Source organism: Phoenix dactylifera, chromosome 3 (genome assembly GCF_051530095.1).
Source record: "Phoenix dactylifera cultivar Ajwa chromosome 3, Ajwa_hap1_PhDact_Kaust_v1.1, whole genome shotgun sequence".
NCBI lineage: Eukaryota > Viridiplantae > Streptophyta > Magnoliopsida > Arecales > Arecaceae > Phoenix > Phoenix dactylifera.
In genome coordinates, this window is record NC_143192.1 from 35741727 (window position 1) to 35763377 (window position 21651).

Genomic DNA, 21651 nt, shown 5'->3' on the forward strand with positions numbered 1-21651 from the left:
AATATGCATATAATCATATTCTCATGGATTTGTTTTCCGTACAATTGTGAAATTTCTTCAATCTTATAAGTATAATAAATTAAATGATAATATAAATTGTGCATAATAAGTAATTTTATTATAGAACATACACAAACATAGTAAGCTATGAAATTTATTTCATCATATCTCCTGATATATAAAACAAAGTATTGAACACAATAAGTAATTTTATTATAGAACATACAAACATAGTAAGCTATGAAATTTATTTCATCATATCTCCTGATACATTATACAAAGTCTATACCATGACATAGCATATTAGATACGAAAAGTGGATGCTAATTTCTACATATCTAGTTGGAATATTGTTTCCACTTCATAAGTAGGGACTCTAGGTTTGATATTATTTTTTAGTTGTAAATGCAGACTATGGGATATTTTGATCAACTAGATGGAGAGGACAGCAAGAAGCCTTTTTTGGACAAGGATTCATTTCACATTTAGGACTGCGAGAATGGCTAGAGGTAGTTTTTAAGGAGTTCAAAAGAGGACCATGGTTATCTTTCCTGTCTATGTTGATGATTGCATCATTCATCTTGTAGTTCATCTTGCTTCCATCTTCCAGTATATGTTGATCATTAGGCAATTTGGCGCCGACTATTTCCTTGACGAGCCTTTTGATGTAAAACTTGTTTTTGTAACCAATTCTTCCACTTATCTGCAAATCAAGATTTGAATCTCTTGGAAGTTGATGCACCTTCTCTTCCATTCTTTCATATGGAGCACGCTTTGAGCTCCTATAATTTGCATCCCTTGCATATATTTCCAAAACAACCATACTCATAATAAAACTCATGTAAAGTAAGAGTAAGATCTTCATGGTTTACCTGCAATTTCATCAAAAAAAAATTGGTAACAACAAGAGATCTAAAATATATTGAATCAATATAGGTTGGTGAAGGAGTTTGAGAAAATACTCAATGATTTTGGAGGAGAGTTTGATGTACAGATTTTACGTTTAGAAAGACTGATTTATAGACAAATTTTTCTATACTAGTACTCTATATACTTTTTCGTCATGGGTACTATGGTGGTCTAAGTGGGTGATCATTATGGCAACAATTGAGTATGTTGGAGACCAATAAAAAGTCTAGATAACTTTATAGTTAACCAATTAATCATGCAATTGATAAAATTTATACATATCATATTAATAAAGCCTCCATAAATGATTTCTTTAAACTTTTCTATTTTAAAATATTTAATTCGGAAACACATAATTACAAAAGATAACTAATCATAATTTAATGCATCATTTAATTAAATTATATCTAGGATAATTTTTTTAATTGGTATATTAAAATTTAATGTCTCACATGATTCTTTTCTAACTTCAGATTTTATTTCTGTTTAAGTAGAATCCAAGGATTATGGAAGAAATTATCTCCATTCCAAGTGTTCACTATATAGGATGTCTAGTTTTTTTTCTATTCTTAATGTAATTTTTGTGTTCTATATTTTATTATCATGTTAAGATATATTTTACTCTTTACCAAGAGCATAAGAGATTGTGCTTCTCGTATAACAGTAATTTCTCAATTCAAGATTATGCTTATTGACATGAGGCTTACATTAGCTATGCTATTAGTAGGTTAACACTAGCTAACATGACATGATGAATAAAAGAATAATAAGCTATGCCACTAAGAATGTGTACTATGGCATTAAAAATGGAGAAAAGAGACAATTTAGTCAAAAAAGAAATTTTAAAGTTTTTTTGATAATGTAATAGCCTGTTGTTTCATACAATAGTAACTTTTTTATAGTGGCTTTTGATATAGTGGTACAATAACCATGTTAGTTTAAATATGATTAAAATTTAATGTCTCACATGATTTTTTTCAAATTTAAAATTTCATTTCTGTTTAAGAAGAATTCAAGGATTATGGAAGAAATTATCTCCATTCCAAGTGTTCACTATGTTGGATATCTATTTTTTTCTATTTTTAAGGTAATTTTTGTGTTCTAAATTTTATTATCATATTAAGATATATTTTACTCTTTACCAAGAGCATAAGAGATTGTGCTTCTCGCATAACAATAATTTCTTAATTCAAGATTATGCTTATTGACATGAGGCTTACATTAGCTATGCTATTACTAGGTTAACACTAGATAACATGACATGATGAATGAAAGAATAATAAGCTCTACCACTAAGAATGTTTACTATAGCATTAAAAATGGAGAAAAGAGGCAATTTAGTCAGAAAAGATATGTTAAAGTTTTTTTTGGTAATGCAATAGCCTATTGTTTCATACAATAGTAACATTTAAATAGTGGCTTTTGTTATAGTGGTGCAATAACCACATTAGGTTAAATATGGAGCATGATAAACATTAAGTCTATAGTTCCTTCGATAAGTGATATTACATCTTGATAATAAAGAAATTAAACAGGCATTTGTTGTGCATTTTTTATGACTTATGTTATTGGCTGCTTGAACCTGCCGGAGTAAACAGAAGTCCAGATTTCTTATGGTTGAATGCTTGAATACTTCTTGAGAAAAATAAATGGGACTAGGAATATTGTTGTGCACTAACACATAAACTAGATTCATGGATACTATGATTTGTATGTGTTCAGTTGTAACATAGTTCCACAGCACAGGGGGGTGGTAATTCACTTGCTATATATTCAAGTAGCTGCAGTGCATATAAACCAGAAAAGAATTCTATTGTATTGCTAAAAAAAAAAAGAAAATGGAATCTGGGATACAAGGAGAAAGGCAGCCAGTAGCTAGATGTGCCATGTAGGAAAAATGTAAAGACCAAGTTAAATTCTGAGGAGTCCTTTTGGTTTCTTCAACTCCTATATATAAGATTCTATTAGTTAATTTCTATGGGTATTAAAATATGATAGACATTATTTATGTTGAATAGACTAGCGGCATTGATGCGAAGACATCACTAATCTGCTCCCAATGTCTTGCTGAAGTTGTTAAATAAACATATCTGACTCCATGTTTAATGAAAACAAAAACTTGTTCAACTGGGTGAAAAATGCACGATTCCTCTGTATAGATCTTCTAATAACTAGTCAAGTAGGTCTAGAATTTGAATATTTTTTTGAATCATTTGCTTGATTTTTATTTTGTCATGCACAAGAAGTGATTTCGGGGATAATCAATTCGACATTGTGCATGCCCTTGCTGAACAAAGTAGATCTGTTGATATGATATCCCATTCATTTATTTAGTGTTCTCCATCAAATGTTCTGAGTGAGCCCAAGCATGATAATGGGTGGTGGTCTTTCCATGTGTTATTAATGAATTCCAAAAACTAAAACTGATAAGATGAAATTCATAAGTCACGATGCCACTGTAATTAGTATTTGCAAGACTTGGCTAGAATATGTGCTTCAAGATATACATCTACAATGGAAGCTTCATCATTCTTTTGAAAAGTTACCTTTTACTCACATGGGAAATCCTTCATATTAATTTGCATCAAAAAAAGTTATATGCTAGTGCTTCAAAACGTGTGAAGGATACCCTAGACCAAACATGAACAGTATTGTCACTTATTTCATTAGCCTTGGAAGCAACTGGCTCCTGAAGTAAAAATGCTCTATATCAATTTGTGAGGATATGTGCGAGCGTGCATTTAGTCTTACATTGATTATGCACTAGATAAATCTTAAATAGTTATATAAGGCTAAGGAACCAAATACTTGAAGTAACATTTTTAGGTAAGGTCTTGGGTTGTGATACAATTCCCATAGCATATTTGTTCTCTCATCACATTAAAGGACTTCAACTTAGTTTACCTAGTATGTTCAGTTTTATTTCTGAAATCATGGTATAACATTACTAAAAATTCAAGAAATAGGTACTTAAAATTTAAGACATACTCGTAATAAAAGATTAGTTGCAAACTATAGAAGGTTGAATTTCGGTGATAATGCTAGTTTACAATGCCTACTATAGCCACAACCAACCCTCCACATAGGCTCCTAATCTGGATGAAAATTTTCCATTAACGCATCATTTGATGAGGATATATATGCCCCCCACTGGGTGTTGTCTCATATTGGTGGAGAATCCATAATCAGATGCTTTAAACCAATTTCAACTGCCAGTGCCTCAGCTCTACCACTCTAAGATCTATAAATAGCATAACTGCACTTGCTAACCCAACAACTCCCGACAGAAGTCTTCGTATTCTCTTTTAAGTTTGGGTATTAAGTTATTATTTGTAGTATGTTTTGATTTTGAATCCTATGTTATATATCCCTTTAAACACCTGTGATTATAGAATATTGAGATTACTTTTTCATGTTCTTGCAGCAGTAATCAGATTGAAAGGATGAAGTTGGTCTTCATTATTCTTCTTGGAATGGTTACGTTGAGCTCATGCATGGTGATGCCTCGGAAATTGTTGATGGAAGAAACCGATGCAGGAGGCCAAGCTGAGACAGTTTACCCTGGGACCACTGTTAGCAACCACCATGAAATTCCAAGAGATAAGGATAACAATTATGTGATCAGCAGCCCTGGCAACATGCCATGGGGTGGTGCGGATGGTGGTAAGAAAGAGAGTACACATGGTTCCAACAACTAGAGATGAAGGGCTTTGTTATCATGCATAGGTTCTTATTGCGTGCATGGGTGCTTGACGGTTCTAGGTCTAGAAAAGTATGGCAACAGAAGTTTGATGCTTGTATCTACTACGTCGAACTGTACTGCAAATAAATAGTCAGCAGGCCGTGTAAGATAAATATTCTCTCTTCTTCTTCTTGAATAATAGCCAGGCAGTGTACATAATATGAGTTCGTGAATTGATACCTCGTGAGATCTCTCTCTCTCGCTCGCTCGCTCGCTCTCTCGGGGTCCCATCCCTACCCCCACCCCTCCCGCTGTATAAAGCTCCACTTAAACACGTCCTTCTGTACCTCCTTAAAGATCCACTAAACACTTAGTTAATTCAAGGTACCGTTTTGATGCAAATATTGTTAATAAAGTCTTGTTCAAAATTTTTACGAAAAAGGGGGTTTTGTTTAGTAAAAGCAAGGGAAAAATGTTGCAGGCTAGTAGTCACATGAGATAAGACTGACAATATTGATCTAGAAAAATCATCAAGACTCGATTTGAACTATTTTGACTAATGCTCGAGTATTTAAGAGAATCAACAAATTTGATGGGGATCGCTTTGGCCACTATGAGTATCCAAGAAAATCACCAAACTCAATGTGGAATACTTTGACCACTACGTACAGATATTCAGAAGGATCGTTAGACTCGATGTCTTTGGCCACTACGAGCAGGGCTGGACAGGATTCAGAAGCAAAATCTGCCACATCGGAAGCGGAGTTCTATGCAAACTTGTAGAGGTCATAACTTGGTCATATGATGCCCAATTAAGATGATCTCTTTTAAAAAATTGGGTATCTTTTAAAGTTCTACAACTTTGGGCCAACCCCTTAGAAGATTGAATCGAGTTAAAATTCCATCGTTTAGACCCTGAAACAGACTGATCAAACTAAAAGTATTCTTTTTGGGTAAGACTTTGATAGGCGTAGCTCTCTATCCAAGAAGAATCAGGCAAAGCGATAGAAAGCAGAGTTAATATAAAACAAGAAATCTACCTCTTCAAAAAATTTTATTTTTTTAAAATATTTTTATTAATCATATTTATTTTAAGATATCTAGTCTTATTCGAATTAGAAGAAAAATCTAACCCAAATTGTGAAAGGAGAACCCTCACTAGTATTATAAATAGGGGCTACGTACCTCAGTTTAAGAGATGAAGGGATCAATGAAAGAAAATGCGAATTAAAGCCCTACTGTTGAGATTCCTCCATCTTCTTCTCGTTTTTTATTGTTGAGAGATTCGAGTTAAGCAGGTTGATGAAAATCCTTCTTCTCTCCGATCGGATCAGATATTACCTTATTTTAGGTTAAACTAATTCTAAAAACAGAATTTCCAAGGTCATCCATAATACAAAAAAACTTAAGAGTATGAGAATTAGAACAGTTCAATGAAAATATCAAATTACAATATAAATAGGAAGAAACAATTAATTAAATAAAATGAGGATATTTGAAGTAAAAATTATAAAAGGAAAACAAATTATAAACTTTTAATATAAATTGAAATATATTAAATAAAATTGAAGATAATTGAAAAGCATTTTCTACTAAAATTTAAAAACTAAAGGATTTGTTATTTCAAAGAAATAAAAATGACTTTTTTAATTTGAAAAAAAGGCATTGGTTTCACATAAATAAAAGATTATATTTTACAAAAATATAATGAATAGGACTAAATTTATAAAAAGGTTGAGAAAGATCTTCACTTTTAGAGAGAGAGAAAGAGAGGCCATGGTTGGAGAAGGGCCTCCAAAATCACTTAAGTATCTTCTCCCATTCAAATCTCAGTTTTTCTTAGGAGTCTCTATCGAACCAAAATCATTATCGAGCTTTGAATTTCAGGTTTGAAGCTGGGCTTGGATGGGCTAAAGTGTGACAAAATTCTATGGATATCAGCCAATTGTCTCGGACCTAGCTTGGCTTGGCATACGCTGAGATCTATGCATGAAAGAGCTAGGCATGAGATTATGTATATGAAAGAGAGGACGTGAGATTAGTCTGTGGAGATATGAATAGAACAAAAGGGGAGAAAGAGATTATGTAAGATTTAGTTTTATGAATGGGACTAAAAAGGAGAGAGTAAGGTTCACTATGCTGAGTGTTGGTAGGTTATTGCGCTAGGTATACTTATGCTACTCATGCTCTACTATTTTTGTTAGTCATAACACTATTTTTAATCACTATAGTGGTATTGTTATCAGGCCCCATCATTGGATATTGGTGCTAGGTGATAATTAGGGGTGCAATCGAGCTAAATCAAATAGCCAGAGGCTCTAGCTCGACTCAATTCTAACTACTCGAGCTTGAAACTCAATTTGAAATTGATCAAGCCTTAATATCTAAATTTGAACTCAACTGGATCAAACAAAATGATACTCAAACTTGACTCAACTCTACTCAAATATCAACCGATCCATACTTGAGCTCGAATTCAAGCCTTGGTCATGATTTAAAAAATATGGTTAAGATAGAATATAAGATATAAATATAAATTAATAATATATATTATAAATAAAATATAATATTATTAAAAATATATATACTCAACTAGGCTCTGAGCATTTAAGCCAAGTATTTTGCAACTACAGCTCGATTCGAAAAACTATTTGAGCTACTTGAAGTCGACTCGAGCTTGGTAATAGTCGAGTCAAGCTCGAGAGGCTCGCGAGCTGCTCAGCAAATTTGCACCCCTAGTCCTAATCATGAATGAAGTTTCAATCAAGATTATAGGTTAAACACCAAAACGTTAATTTCTCAATCCAAAATGAACTTCCTCCACCTTTACTTCCACTAAGGCTTATAATGGAAAAGATATCTTGTATAGCACTAAAGTCCCAATCAATTTGTTTGAATCTTCGAAATCCATGCATACCCTATTCCCTCCATTTTTGCTACTAACCAGTACTACATTCGCCAACTATTCTAGATAATGGATGGAGGTAATGAATTCCACTTCTATCAATTAATTTCATCATCTCTTCTTGTCTCCAATACTCTAGATATTTCATATCCTATCCGTGCAATAATATTGTAGGATACATTTCTTGAAATTCTGCTTTCTCAGTTTTACACCTCCCTCATGAGATAGTCGATTATTTTTTTATATTTAAAAGGTATTCTCATGCAGACAAAATGGAAGATCCTCTTTTCATTTCTATGTGGGGAGAGGGCAGTCGTCGTATTGGTTGATTGGTCCTCATGTTAATTGGAAGAATGTACAATACATTTTGCTAAAATGTGGGGCTTGGGGGTGGTGCATATATCGACTCGATGATACCAACCCATGCCAATTTTGTACCACCATGGTGTTGTATGGGTACGAAAATTGGTATTACGAAACTTGGGAAAGGGTCCCTATATGTAATTTGAGTTTTGAAAACATCCATGTGTATAGTGATTGGATAATAAAGTTTTCTTTGAACTGATTAATATATTCCATTTCAGGATAGTTTTGACCGATTCATAGAGTCCCAACACTACAACAAAAAGGGGTTTTGCCGACTCTTACCCACCGACGCAAGAAAAAAGCGTCGGAAAATTGGGCACCCCGTGCAAGGTTGCCGACGCGTTATAGTAGGGGTGGAAAAAATTAGATTAGACGACGCTTTTGAGCGTCGTCAGAATGCTACGACGCTCAAAAGCGTCGTCGGAAGCCTTACAACCCAGTCACCTAATTTTTTTTTCCCACGATGCTTTACAAAGCTTCGTTGTAAAAATCTGCGGCATGAATCTGTGGCTTACTTGGAAGAGACGGGGTGAAGGGTACGGGCGATGCCGTTAATGGCGCCATAGCTGCAGGAAGTGAAGCCCAGGCAGCCGAGCAGGCCCTGGCGGTAAGGCAAGAACGTCTTCCGCTGCATCTCCTCCGCCTGCGCCCGGTTCGCCGTGTAGTGCCGCTCGTGCGGAGACAGTGCTGGCGCCCTCCGCCGCCCCACCCAGTTCACCGGCTTCGCCGCCATTCTCTTTGAAGACCAGCCGACCGGTGGCGATGGATCCTTCGATTTCGCCTTCTCCGCCCCCGAGATCGTGGCGGCAGGCGGAGGATTGGCAGAAGAAGAGGAGTCGGCAGCAGCGGCGGCCGAGGCGGAGGGAGGAGGAATCGGCGGCGGAGGTTTGGACTTGGATTTGGATTGGGAGAAAGAGATCGAGTGCCAGAACTTCTCTTTGGTGTTTCCTCTCTCTCTTCCCTCGCTCTTGCTTCTATAGAGGAGATCTTTGAGGAAGATCCTCTTCTTGGAGGTTCTTCCAGAGGAGGAGGAGGAGGAGGACGTGGAGAAGGACCGGCAGGACGAAGCCAAGACGGATAGAGTGGCCGCCTCCGCCTCGATCTACTTCGGATCTGGAACCGGCTCTACATCTTTCGCTCTATCCTCTCGTTCTTCGACCTCCATTTGCCAATGGAGTGGCGCGTTCCGAAGCGGGGAATGAGATCTGGCCCTCCAGTGAATCGATCGGCTCCGGAGCTTCAGATCCCGCCCCCTCGTGGCTATTTCCGGCGGGTGATGCTCGGATTCGTCATCGTCATCTTCTTTTTCGTTGAGATCGAGGAGGGGGGCGAGGACCTGGGGCCGCTGGAGGTGGGAGTAGAGCTTCATGGGGCGGATCTGGCCGTTAAGGAAGAGCTCGTCGGCGGAGGTCATGGATCCGGTGGCGAAGGCGGCGGCGGAGGAGAATCGGGCGGAGAATTCGAACTCGAAGGAGCTGGCGACGGAGGCGTCAGGGGAGTCGGAAGGGAAGCCGCCTCCGCCGCCGCCGGCGGAGGAGAGGAATTATTATGCCACAGATAATAATTCAATTTTTTTTTATTTTTTAAAAAAATTAATTATAACGACGCTTTAAAGTATCGTTAGAACAAGTTTTGCCGATGCTAAAAAGCGTCGGTAAAGCATCGCTAATTTTCGACGCTTTTGGAAGCGTCGGAAAATATTTTCTCCACTGTAGCATAGGCGACGCTTTATCGACGCTTAGAAAAGCGTCGGAATGGTTTTTAGCGACGCTTAAAAGCGTCGCTAAAGGCCAAAAAATGCTTCGCTAATGCCCAATATTCTTGTAGTGCAATGCTCTTTTTAAAATAGTGTAGGTTAAGTTGGAAACTTGAAGTCTAGAATTTAATTATGAAATAGATATCAAGTTACGGATAAGTATATAATTTTTTTGTCAATAACTTAATATATAAAGTTATCAGAGCTTGCTAAGTTTACAAGAAGTTAGTAGTTAAGAACTAGTAAATGTTTTAAGTGACTTATTAAGAGTCAATAGGTAACTATTATGATATATTCATATTGGGGTCGCAAGGTCCTCTTTATAATTAACTCCCTATTTAGGGACCCATATATAATATATCTCTCTTCTACTCTCCATCCTTGGTTACCATTACCATGAGATTCATGCCATCCTTGAGCACTAGGGGTTGAACTCCTCAAACATTCTACTTAACTTGATTTATCATATACTTAGTAATATCTTTGATTATGTGGTCATAAAGTTTAATTATTCAATTTATATCCGCATTTATAACTATATTTTTAGTACCGGATTTGTATTTATATCTGTTTAAAATAAATATAGATATAAATTTTTATAACTGACTAATATTTATATTTATCAAATAAAATAAATATAGATGTGAATATGCTAGAATCTGATGTCCGATCCCATTTTAGCCCCACCGCCTGTAAGATTTTTGCTCTCGAAAAAGTCCCCACCTTCCAATGAGCGACACCGAAGTTCGTTCCTGAATACGTAGGGGTCAACATAGAATTTTCATCATCTCCACTGTTTCACCGGTCTCTCTCGAATCCATAGCGATCTCTGCGGTCCTCCAATCCAAAGCCATCTCCAGTGGCTCCAATTCCGCCTCTAATTGGGTTCAGGTACCCTATCCAAACCCCAAATCTCCCTCAATTCCCTTGGTCTCGTAAACCCTAAACCCCCTCAAAACCCCAAACTCCTAGATTATGCCATCCTTCTTCTGACTGTTGCGTTTGATATTCTGGAGAGATATGACTAATGACATATAATTTGTTGTTCGTTCAAATTTTACGGAGATCCGATTTGTTGATATTTGACTAGAAGGTTTTAGTCTGATAATTCTATTGGTTTTGGTGTTCTATGACAAAAGACTGAAACTTTGAACAGAGAGGGGAGAAGAATAGATGGAGGAAGACTAACTTTATTTCTTACCGGAAGTTCACCAAATACATCATGAGTATATCTATTTATAAGTAAGTCTGAAACTAACTTAACTAGTACAACTGGATTCAGCTGAATTCAGTTATCAATTGAACTGATTAACTGAATTTGGTTAATAGTTAAGCTTCCTCCTCAGCTCCAGCTCAGCTCCATCTCTTCACACCAATCCTCATCAGCATGTGAGTCAACGTATCGGTGGCGTATCAGTCAGCATATCAGTGAAATCAGTGAAGCTTTGGTGGAGTTTTATCTCAGCCCAGGTTGAGTTCAGCAACCGTATCAGAGGTGTATCAGCAGCTGTGTTTCAAGACTCCCCCTCAAGATGAGCAGTAAATATTGTGAATGCTCATCTTGGACAAAAAGAAAATAAACTGAGAAGAGTTAAGTGCTTTAGTGAGAATGTCTGCTAATTGATATTGAGAGCGGACAGGCAATATGTGAATGATCCCCAACTGGACTTTCTCTCGAATCAAATGACAATCCAATTCAATATGCTTAGTTCTTCCATGATAAACTGGATTAGTGGCTATGGATAAGGCTTCTTTATTGTCACAAAATAGTAAAGCAGGCTTGGAGTGTGGAACCATAAGATCAGTTAGAATGTACTTAATCCACATTATCTCACAAGCAGTATCAGCCATTGCCCGATACTCTGCCTCTGCCAAGGATCGTGACACGGTCGACTGTTTTTTTGATTTCCATGAAATCAAGGAGTCACCGAGGAATACATAGTAACCTGTAAGGGACCTCCGTGTTTCTGGGCAACCAACCTGTTGCGGAATTTTCACCCCGGCAACAGTCCGCACACTAGCCGAGCAGGGAAAGCGGCTGCATCCCTCCCGAGGTATTGTCTACTCTAGGCCCCGCGGGCGCGGAGCTCGCACGGGGTGTGCACCCACCTACAGGTGCGGAGCTCGTACAGGGGTCTTGGGCGTCCCTCACAGTTTTGTCCCACAAAAAGGCCCTCGTTGATGAGAGAGTGCTAGAATAGCTCAGCTCAGAGCGAATATGGTATTGTCCGCTTTGGGGATCGAGGATCGTAACCCTTATAGGGAGCCACCCATCCATCTCGCATGATTTTGTCCCTCCGTAGAGGGGCCCTCGTGAGGAAAGGTTTTAGGCCTCCTCATTATAAGGCATAGACCTTTCCGCTGATTAGCCGACGTGGGACTAAAGTTCGGAACTCCATCCCACAACACAGCCCCCCCAGCGGAAAGGTCTGTGCTGGCCGAGGCCCTCCTTCTAGCGCCATCTGTTGCAGAATTTCATCCCGGCAACAGTCTGCACACTGGCCTAGAGGGAAAGCGGCTGCGTCCCTCCCGAGATATTGCCCGCTCTGGGCCCCGCGGGCGCGGAGCTCGCACAGGGTGCGCACCCACCTGCAGGCGCGGAGCTCGTACAGGGGGCTTGGGCGTCCCTCATGGTTTTGTCCCACAAAAGGGCCCTCGTAAGGAAAGGTTTTAGGCCTCCTCATTATAAGGCACAGACCTTTCCGCTGATTAGCCGATGTGGGACTAAAGTTCGGAACCCCATCCCACAACACAACCCAATCTGAATCAGAGTAAGCCTTGATACTTAATTCAGAGGAAGATGGAAAGAATAGACCCTGTCCAGGAGTAGCCTTAGGATATCGTAGCACACGATGGGCTGCAGTGAGATGAGACTGATGAGGCTTGTCCATGAATTGGCTTAGAACTTGCAAAGAGTAGGATAGATCAGGTCTAGTGATAGTGAGATACAGAAGTTTCCCAATGAGGCACCTATATTCAGTAGGATTAGCAAGAGGCAAGCCTTCATCCTTAGTCAGCTTTAAATTCTGCTCAATGGGGGTTTTAGATGGTTTAGCACCAAGAAAACCCGTGTCTGAAAGTAGATCAAGGGTGAATTTGCACTGACAGACTGAAATTCTATTAGTAGACCTTGCAACTTCAAGTCCCAAAAAATATTTGAGCTCATCCAAATCTTTGATTTTGAACTTCTGACCAATTGCAACCTTAAGATCAGTAATGGCAGCAAGATCAATACTAGCCAAAATGATATCATCGACATACACCAGAAGTGCCATGAATGTTGAACTATGCGGTTTTGTGAACAAGGTGTAATCAGCCTTGGACTGCTTAAAACCAATAGCTAAGAGAAATTCAGAAAGTTTGAAGAATCATTGCCTAGAAGCTTGTTTCAAACCATAAAGGGATTTATTTAATTTGCAAACTTTATACTTCCCCCTCTCCAGTAAAGCCAGGAGGAATTTTCATATAGATTTCTTCATTCAGATCACCATGTAGGAAAGCGTTATTGACATCAAGCTGGTGAAGATTGTTGGAAACCCTGGTGGTCGCATGCATATATTTTTAAAAATTTTACAGCAAAAGCATGAATTAAACTATTTAATTCCTATGCATGCTAGAGATCTTATCTATATAATAAAAATAGATCCAGAACTTTAAACATTTATCCTAAACAAGTAGGCATGATTCTATGTCTAACATGTAGTCATGCAGAATTTCAGCAACCTAGTTGATTTCTAATTTTAATTTTTAATAAGATCAGATCTCATACCTTTTTGCTTTGAGAATTTGATGATGCCTTGATCACCTTGTATATCCGCACATGTGTCCGGACTCTACAGATAGTCCACGCAAAGCTCTAGGAAGATCCACAACTGCAGGAGTGCTAGCTCGTGCAGAGATACTGCAGTGGCTGAACTTTTCTCCCTCAAAGCACTTAACTTTTGATTCTTCTTCGAGAGGATGAAGGATGAAGATGAAGGAGAAGAAGGAGGAGAGAAGGTGGCTGGCTCTCAGAATTTTTTTAGAATTTAGAACCCTTTCTAAAGACCATCTCAGTAAATCCTAAGTGTGGGGGTCCTTTTATAGCCACAAGACCCCCCATGCCTCACACCTCTTTTGGCCAACGAATTTGGCTGATAAAATTCTCAAAAAATTCTGGTGAATCGAAAGCTAAGAGATGAACAAATTCTCTTTTAATCTTGTGCCAAGAATCCCTAAAAATCAGGAGATTATTGCACCCCAATCTTTAGCTATACGCCACCCTGCTTGATGCATCATACAGTCCCTACAAATTAGGGATTTGATTCCTATCTTTTTAGGAAGATTTGAAGGGCCATATTTTTCTGCAAAATAGCCCCACGCCTCCTCTTTCCTTGCACCAAAAATTGACCAAAAATAAAGAGGATAGGCACCACTGCTTTTAGGGATAAGGATGAGGTATTTTTCTTCTCCAAGAAAGAAAGCTAGGGTCCTAAATTTTAGGAATTCTTCTCCATAATAAATTCTGATTTTTTGGACTCTTAATCCTCATCAAATAGGGACTCTTAATTGACTTGAGTCAATTCCAATCCAATTGGGTCAAGTCCGATCAATTAGGTTATGCCCAATCGGCTCGGGTCGAATCCAATCGAATTAGGTCAAACCCTAATTTAGCCCAAATTGAATCTAATTTAATTTGGCTTAATTAAAATCCAATAATTCAATCAAATTAAATTTATTAGTAATCCAATTACTAATTAACCCTCTAATAATTCAATAATTATTTTAATGCAACTTTTGCATAGGATAATTTGTCAATCGAATTGACCAAATTACCCCTGAATGATTTTTAATCATCAATCAGCCATTTGATCAACCTAGAAACTTATATGCGTGTGACCCCATAGGTTCAAACCTAAGCTGGTAGCACAAGAACAACTTTTTGTACTAATCGAAATGACCATCTAGCAATGGTACTCGACGTCCGGATAGGCCGAATGATTGCAAAGCAACATTCAAGAATCCTTGGACTACGGTTACCGTATAATTTATTCCTATGACTCCTAAATGCCAGGATGACTTCAGAGTTCTGTCAACTCTATAATAAATGCATCCATGATGTGATTCAACTTTAGAAATCCTGTGACTCCTTGCAAGGATTACCGTGGCCAAGGTTTTTGCTAAATTGAACACAAGGCATTATCTCTTACTTTCAGGAGGGGTCAATTCCATCTTGACTCACAACTGACTACGCAAGTACTTGACTCCTTCCATCACTGAATTAGAAATTCAGGTAGTCCGATACCAAAGTACAGTGAGTTGCTTGCTAGTCACAGGTTGCGGTCTCAGATCAAAGGGCCAAACTTATACCCATATCAACTCGGAACATCTCTTGATAGTAGAGCGTTCCGAAATTGATCACGTTCAGTGAAATGTACTCCTACACTTCATCTATGTGACATATCAGTATCTTCACACTCCTTGGTTAAGAGGACAACCAACGTATATGTCACATAACGACCTAATCTCGATAATGCTGTCGTCCTAGTAACAGCATATTATTTGATCGCGAATAGTTTTAAAAACTTGAAGATAAATCCTCCTTTATCATAAAACAAGTCCTAAGGACTTCATCATATAAAAGTTCATTTGAAGATGTACAATGAAATGATGAATAATGCCAAATAACACTTTATTAATTTATCAATTCATTTACAAAATTCAATCATCAACATGTTGACGATTGACATTTAGGATACAATTTCCAACAACTCCCACTTAGCCTAAAGCCAATCGGTACAGTATCTAATACCCATCTTCGACTTGTGTTCGTTGATCTCTTTATGCTGAGGACTTTGGTAAATGGGTCAGCCATATTTTTTTTTGAATCAATATTCTGAAGATCAATGTCACCTCGTTCGACGATCTCTCGAACCAGGTGGTAACGACGTAGAATATGCTTGGTCCGCTGATGTGCTTTGGGTTCTCTTGCTTGAGATATGGCTCCCGTGTTGTTACAAAATGCAGTCACTGGACCATCAATGGAGGGTGTCACTCCAAGCTCAGTGATGAACTTCCGCAACCATACAGCTTCTTTGGCAGCATCAGATGCTGCGATGTATTCTGCTTCACATGTAGAATCTGCCACTGTATGCTACTTGGAACTCTTCCAGTAGATGGCCCCACCTTAAGAGTAAAGATATATCCCGACACGCTCTTACTATCATCTTAATCTGACTGAAAACTTCAATCGGTATATCCCTCAAGTTTTAAGTCAGAATCAACGTAGACAAGCCACTGGTCTTTAATATTTCTCAAATACTTAAGGATGGTTTTTACAACCTTCCAGTGGTTGCTACCTGGATCAAACTGGTATCTGCTCACTACTCCTAGTGAGTATGCCACGTCTGGTCTAGTACATGTTATGGCATACATTATAGATCCCACTGCCGAAGCATATGGAATTCTATCCATACTCTCTCTTTCTTGAGGGGTTGTCGGACAATCCCTCTTAGAGAGGTTAATTTCATGGCCCATCGGAAGATAGCCTTTCTTAGAATTAATCATACTGAACCTCTTCAGTATAGTATCAATATATGTGGATTGGGATAATCCAAGCAATTTTCTAGATCTATCTCTATAAATCTTCATCCCTAGGATGTAAGATACTTCTCCCAAATCTTTCATGGCAAATTGAGATGATAGCCAAATATTTATTCAATGTAATGCAGGAATGTCATTTCCGATTAGAAGAATGTCATCCACATACAAAACAAAAAAATATAATAACTAAACCATTTGCCCATTTATAAATGTAAAGTTTCTCTTCATTCTTAATGAAGCCATACGATTTGATCACCTTATCAAATCGTATGTTCCAACTCCGTGAAGCTTACTTTAATCCATAAATGGATTTTTGAAGCCTGCACACCTTAGACTCATATGTAGATATAAAACATTCAGGTTGCATCATATACACCTCCTCTTCTAAATCTCCATTTAGAAAAGCGGTCTTTACATCCATTTGCCAGATTTCATAATCTAAGTGTGTTGCTATCGCAAGCATAATCTGAATGGATTTGAGCATTGCCACAGGAGAAAACGTCTCGTCATAGTCAATACCATAATGCTGACGATATCCTTTGGCAACCAGACGGGCTTTATAGGTCTCTACCTTTCCGTCTGCGCCCCGTTTTCTTTTGAAAATCCACTTACACCCTATGGGTTTAATCCCTTCGGGTGGGTCAACTAATGTCCATACATTATTGACCTTCATGGATTTTATTTCGGATTGCATGGCTCCAAGCCATGCATCAGAGTCATACCTCTGCATTGCATCCATATAGGTGATCGGATCCTCATCGTTTTCATCAAGTTCGACAGAATCTCCGTCCCAGACCAAGAAATCATAGTATCTGTCCGGCTGACGTGGTACTCTACCTGATCGCCTTAATGGTACATCTAAGATGGGTTCTAGATCTGATCTAATCAAATCCGACTCAATTGGTTCAGTGGATGGTGTCGGATCTTTTACATGTTGAACTTTCCTAAGTTCAATATTAGAGCTATTAGTTCCTTCACTAAGGAATTCTTTCTCTAAGAAAATAGCTCTATTGCTTACGAACAACTTTTGTTCTTCAGCAAGGTAGAAATAATATCCTTTAGTTTCTTTAGGATAACCGACAAAGAAACATTTGTCGGACTTGGGTTCAAGTTTGTCTATCTTCAAACGTTTGAAGTACGCCGGACACCCCCAAACCCTAAGGTGAAAGAGTACCGGTTTCCATCCCGTCCACATATCATGTGATGTTTTATTCACAGATTTACTTGGAACCTTATTAAGTATATAACCGGCTGACTCAAGTGCATATCCCCAAAAGGATATGAGCAGATCAGCAAACCCCATCATGGATCGAATCATATCTAATAGAGTTCGATTTCTCCTTTCTAACATGTCGTTATACTGCGGTGTACCAGGAGGAGTCCATTGGGAAAGAATCCCATTCTCTTCCAGATACGTCAAAAACTCATTGGAAAGGTATTCACCCCCTCGATCTGATCGAAGAGTTTTAATACTCTTTCCAGTTTGTTTTTCTACTTCATTACGATACAATTTGAACATTTCAAATGCTTCAGATTTATGTCTCATTAAATAGACATAACCATACCTCGAAAGGTCGTCTGTGAAAGTAATGAAATATGTATATCCGCCTCTAGCATTTGTGCTCATTGGCCCACATACATCAGAATGTACTAGGGTCAATAAATCATTGGCTCGTTCACCTTTTTCAGTAAAAGGTGACTTGGACATCTTACCAAGAAGGTATGATTCACAGGTTATTAATGATTCACAATCATTAACATTGAGGATTCTCTCTTTATTTAACCTGTTCATCCTGTTCTTGTTAATATGACCTAGCCCATGATGCCAAAGGTAGACATCCGTGACATTATCTATTCTAGGACGCTTATTGGACTTGTACATTACATGAACAGGCTGTGATAATATGTAAATCCCATTACTTAATTGTCCATGCATTACAGTAACACCATTCATAATGATATCACAATAATTTTTTTTTTTGAAATCTCATAACCGTTCATGGCCAAAAGGCCTACAGAAATTATATTCAATAGAAAAAAAGGACAAAAGTGACAGTCACTTAAGACTATTATTTGAGAATTGAATACAAGTTTTAGAATTCCTAAAGCTAGAACTGGAACTAATCTTCCATCTCCAACATTTAGGAATCTTTCGCTTTCTTCAAATCTCTCACTGACCTGTAGTCCCTGCAACGAATTACAAATATTAAAAGGACTTCCGGTATCCAATACCAGGTCGAATTATCACATATTGAGAAATTATAAGGTGTTATCATATAAGTACCTTGATCTGCAACTGATTGCATCTTTTTCTTTGGCCTGTTCGGGTCAAGAGAGACAATGTACTGATGACAGTTCCTCTTCCATGCCCTTGCTTCTTACAGTAGAAGCACTCTGCTTTACTCTGATCAGCCTTCTTCTTCTTAGTCTAACTTTGCTCAGCACGATGCACCTTTTTCTTTTGATTTTTGTTTTTCTTCTTCCCTTTTTTAAAGGGACCACGACCCTTGGATGAACCTCCCACTAAATTCACCGATCCTTTTAGGAGTTGGTGATCCTTTTCAAAAGTTTGTAGTAAACCCAACAATTGGTGATAATTTACTACCGATTTCGTCATATGAAAGTTAGTGAGAAATGGACGGTACGAACCAGAAAGAGAGTTCAGTATAGCATCTTTCCCAAATTGATCATGAAGAAAAAAATCGAGAGTGCTCAGGCACTCGATCAACTCAATCATGTACAATACATGATCAGTCACCGATGCCTCATCCTTCATCCGTGCGCTGAAAATAGCACAACTAGTCTTGTGCCTTTCAACGTCGTCGGGAGTGCCAAAAGATTCGTTCAATACTTGAACAATTTCTTCGGGTTGGGCATTCTCGAACCGGCGACTGAACTCGTCGCTCATTGCAGCAAGCATAATGCATCGGATAGTGATACGGTCATTGAGCTACTTCTGATAAGTTTCTCTGATCGTACCCCGTGCATTACCAGCAGGCTGCTCAGGTGCTGGATCCATTATCACATAAAGGATCCGTTCATGCTCTAGCACAATCTTAAGTTTTCTAAGCCAGTTATTGAAATTGGGTCCAATCAACTTGTCATTATCCAACAATGAACGAAGTGACAAACTAGTGGCCATTTCTACATAAAAAAAAAATCGGCTATCAGTATATGAATTGACAATATCCTAAATACTTGGACTTTAGTCTAAAGATCCTCCTACTATTTTATACAAATTTGTAGCCTCTACCTTAAATTCGAAAAATGACACTTAAATCTTTAGTGAGCACTAGAACCCAATTGTTCGCATATGGGCCCGAGTGTGGCTCGGCCAACCCATATGCACCTATTGGTAGGTAGGTTCTGAACCAATTGTTTCACCAAACAATTTCTAGTGATAATTTTGCCCCAGTCTCTTTGGCAGGCATGTGGCGCCTCCACCGAAGATTCTGGTTAGGTCCAACCATTAAATGATAAGGTTCCGTGTAATCAACTAATAGATGACCAAGCCCGAGTGTGGCTCGGCCCACCTGGCCACCTATTGAAGGTACACTCAACTCATCATATATCAAATGACAATTTCAATGCCCGATAAGCACCAGGCGTGTGGCGCCTCCAATGATTATCGAAATATTGGACTCATTATCATCTAACTTAATGGGAGGCTATGACCTAGTTATCCCCATAACTATTTCAATTTAAGGACCTAATAATTTTAGAAGATTAAATTAGGATAGATAAGAAGATCCCATTAACCTAAATTCTCCTACTGACTTCACCAAGTCAGATTATAAAGAATTAGATTCAAACCGGTTAAGAAGGCACCTAAATCAATCAAACTGATTTTTTTTACAGGCATGGATTAACTCGAATCATTAAATGATCCAATCAAAAATGATTGACCAAATCGGCCAGGTAAGTGAGATCGGTGGAAGGGATATGCCATTAACTCGACAAAGACGCATCAGTGCGAGTAGCTCCCAAGTAAAAACCACCGGTCGAGTCTGCCAAACTTACTTTAGACACCGATTGGTTAATCAATTTTAATTTTGACCATCCTAATGACTCGGGCTCAACCACGGAGCCTAAATCAAGTTCCTTCTTGGTCTGATCAAAGATATGGAATTGATCAATCTACAACTATTGTATTTGACCTAGAGTTTTCTTGACCTAATCTAGTTACTACTTAATTAGATTTGATCAATTGACTCTAATTGGACCATGTTTGATTCTAACCCTAGGTCTAACCCAATCTTAAGAACTTGATTTGAGCTAACCCAAATGCCACATGAATTATGCAATGTCATTGAATTGAGTTCACAATTCTAGATCTAGGTTTTCATCATCACTTAATTCTTAATTAAGTGTAAGCTTATGAAAATTCAGATCATTGCATTATTCTTAATTACATACTAACTACAAAGTTTCAGTTCTTAAAACTTATTTTTTAGATATGAGATTTGTAATTAATCATGTTAAAATTCAGATTTAATTCATGTTTAAATCTTAGATGATTTATGTCCATATATCATATATACAAACTCATATGAATTAACTTAAACAACATACATCATATGCATTTGTTTTCATATTTGATTTGTCATACAAAATCAGAAAATAAATGAACTATAAATTTTATTTAGATCTAATCTAAATAATTTTATGATTTCAGATTTATTCATGTTCTTTATATCACATATACATCAACATGAATTTACCTAGATCTCATGCATCACATGCATTCTATTTTTCAGATCTAATTAATCATGTAAAAACAGCAACTAAATCAATCATAAATCTTTTTTAAAAAATGATCTAAACATATCCATGATTTTAGATTTAATTACAAAGATTAAAACTATTTTTAATCTTCTTTTTATGGTTCATCTTCAAGGATTGAATCACAGTGGCACCCCTACACGCCATAAGAGATCCCATTGAATGGCAAAAGAGGGTTATGAACCCTTCTTTCTCCTATGACCGGATGGCCTGCTGATCATTCCAATCAGATTACTTGACTACTAGGATTAGAAAACTTGTTTTAGGCATAAATGTTTAAACTACTTTGAACCTGGCTCTGATACCACTGTTGGAAACCTTGGTGGTCGCATGCATATATTTTTAAAAATTTTACAACGGAAGCATTAATTATACTATTTAATTCCTATGCATGCTAGAGATCATATCTCTACAACAAAAATAGATTCAGAACTTTAAACATTTATCCTAAACAAGTAGACATGATTTTATGTCTAACATGTAGTCTTGCAGAATTTTAGAAACCTAGTTGATTTCTAATTTTAATTTTTAATGAGATCAGATCTCATACCTTTTTGCTTTGAGAACTTTGATGATGCCTTGATCACCTTGTATAGCCGCACACGTGTCTAGCCTCTACGGATAGTCCACGCGAAGCTCTAGGAAGATCCACAACTGCAGGAGTGCTAG

General features: G+C 37.7%; 1 long non-coding RNA gene and 1 pseudogene across 1 annotated transcript; both read right to left on the reverse strand.

Annotated features, from left to right (window-relative positions):
* Positions 1–231: 231 nt before the first annotated feature.
* Positions 232–1060, reverse strand: LOC148714357 (uncharacterized). The gene is made up of 2 exons (XR_015976265.2): positions 963–1060; positions 232–872 (listed from the first exon to the last, which is right to left on the reverse strand). It is a non-coding gene; the product is annotated as an uncharacterized LOC148714357 (long non-coding RNA).
* A 7313-nt stretch (positions 1061–8373) lies between these two features.
* On the reverse strand, positions 8374–12893 carry LOC148714358 (uncharacterized; annotated as a pseudogene).
* Positions 12894–21651: the final 8758 nt, after the last annotated feature.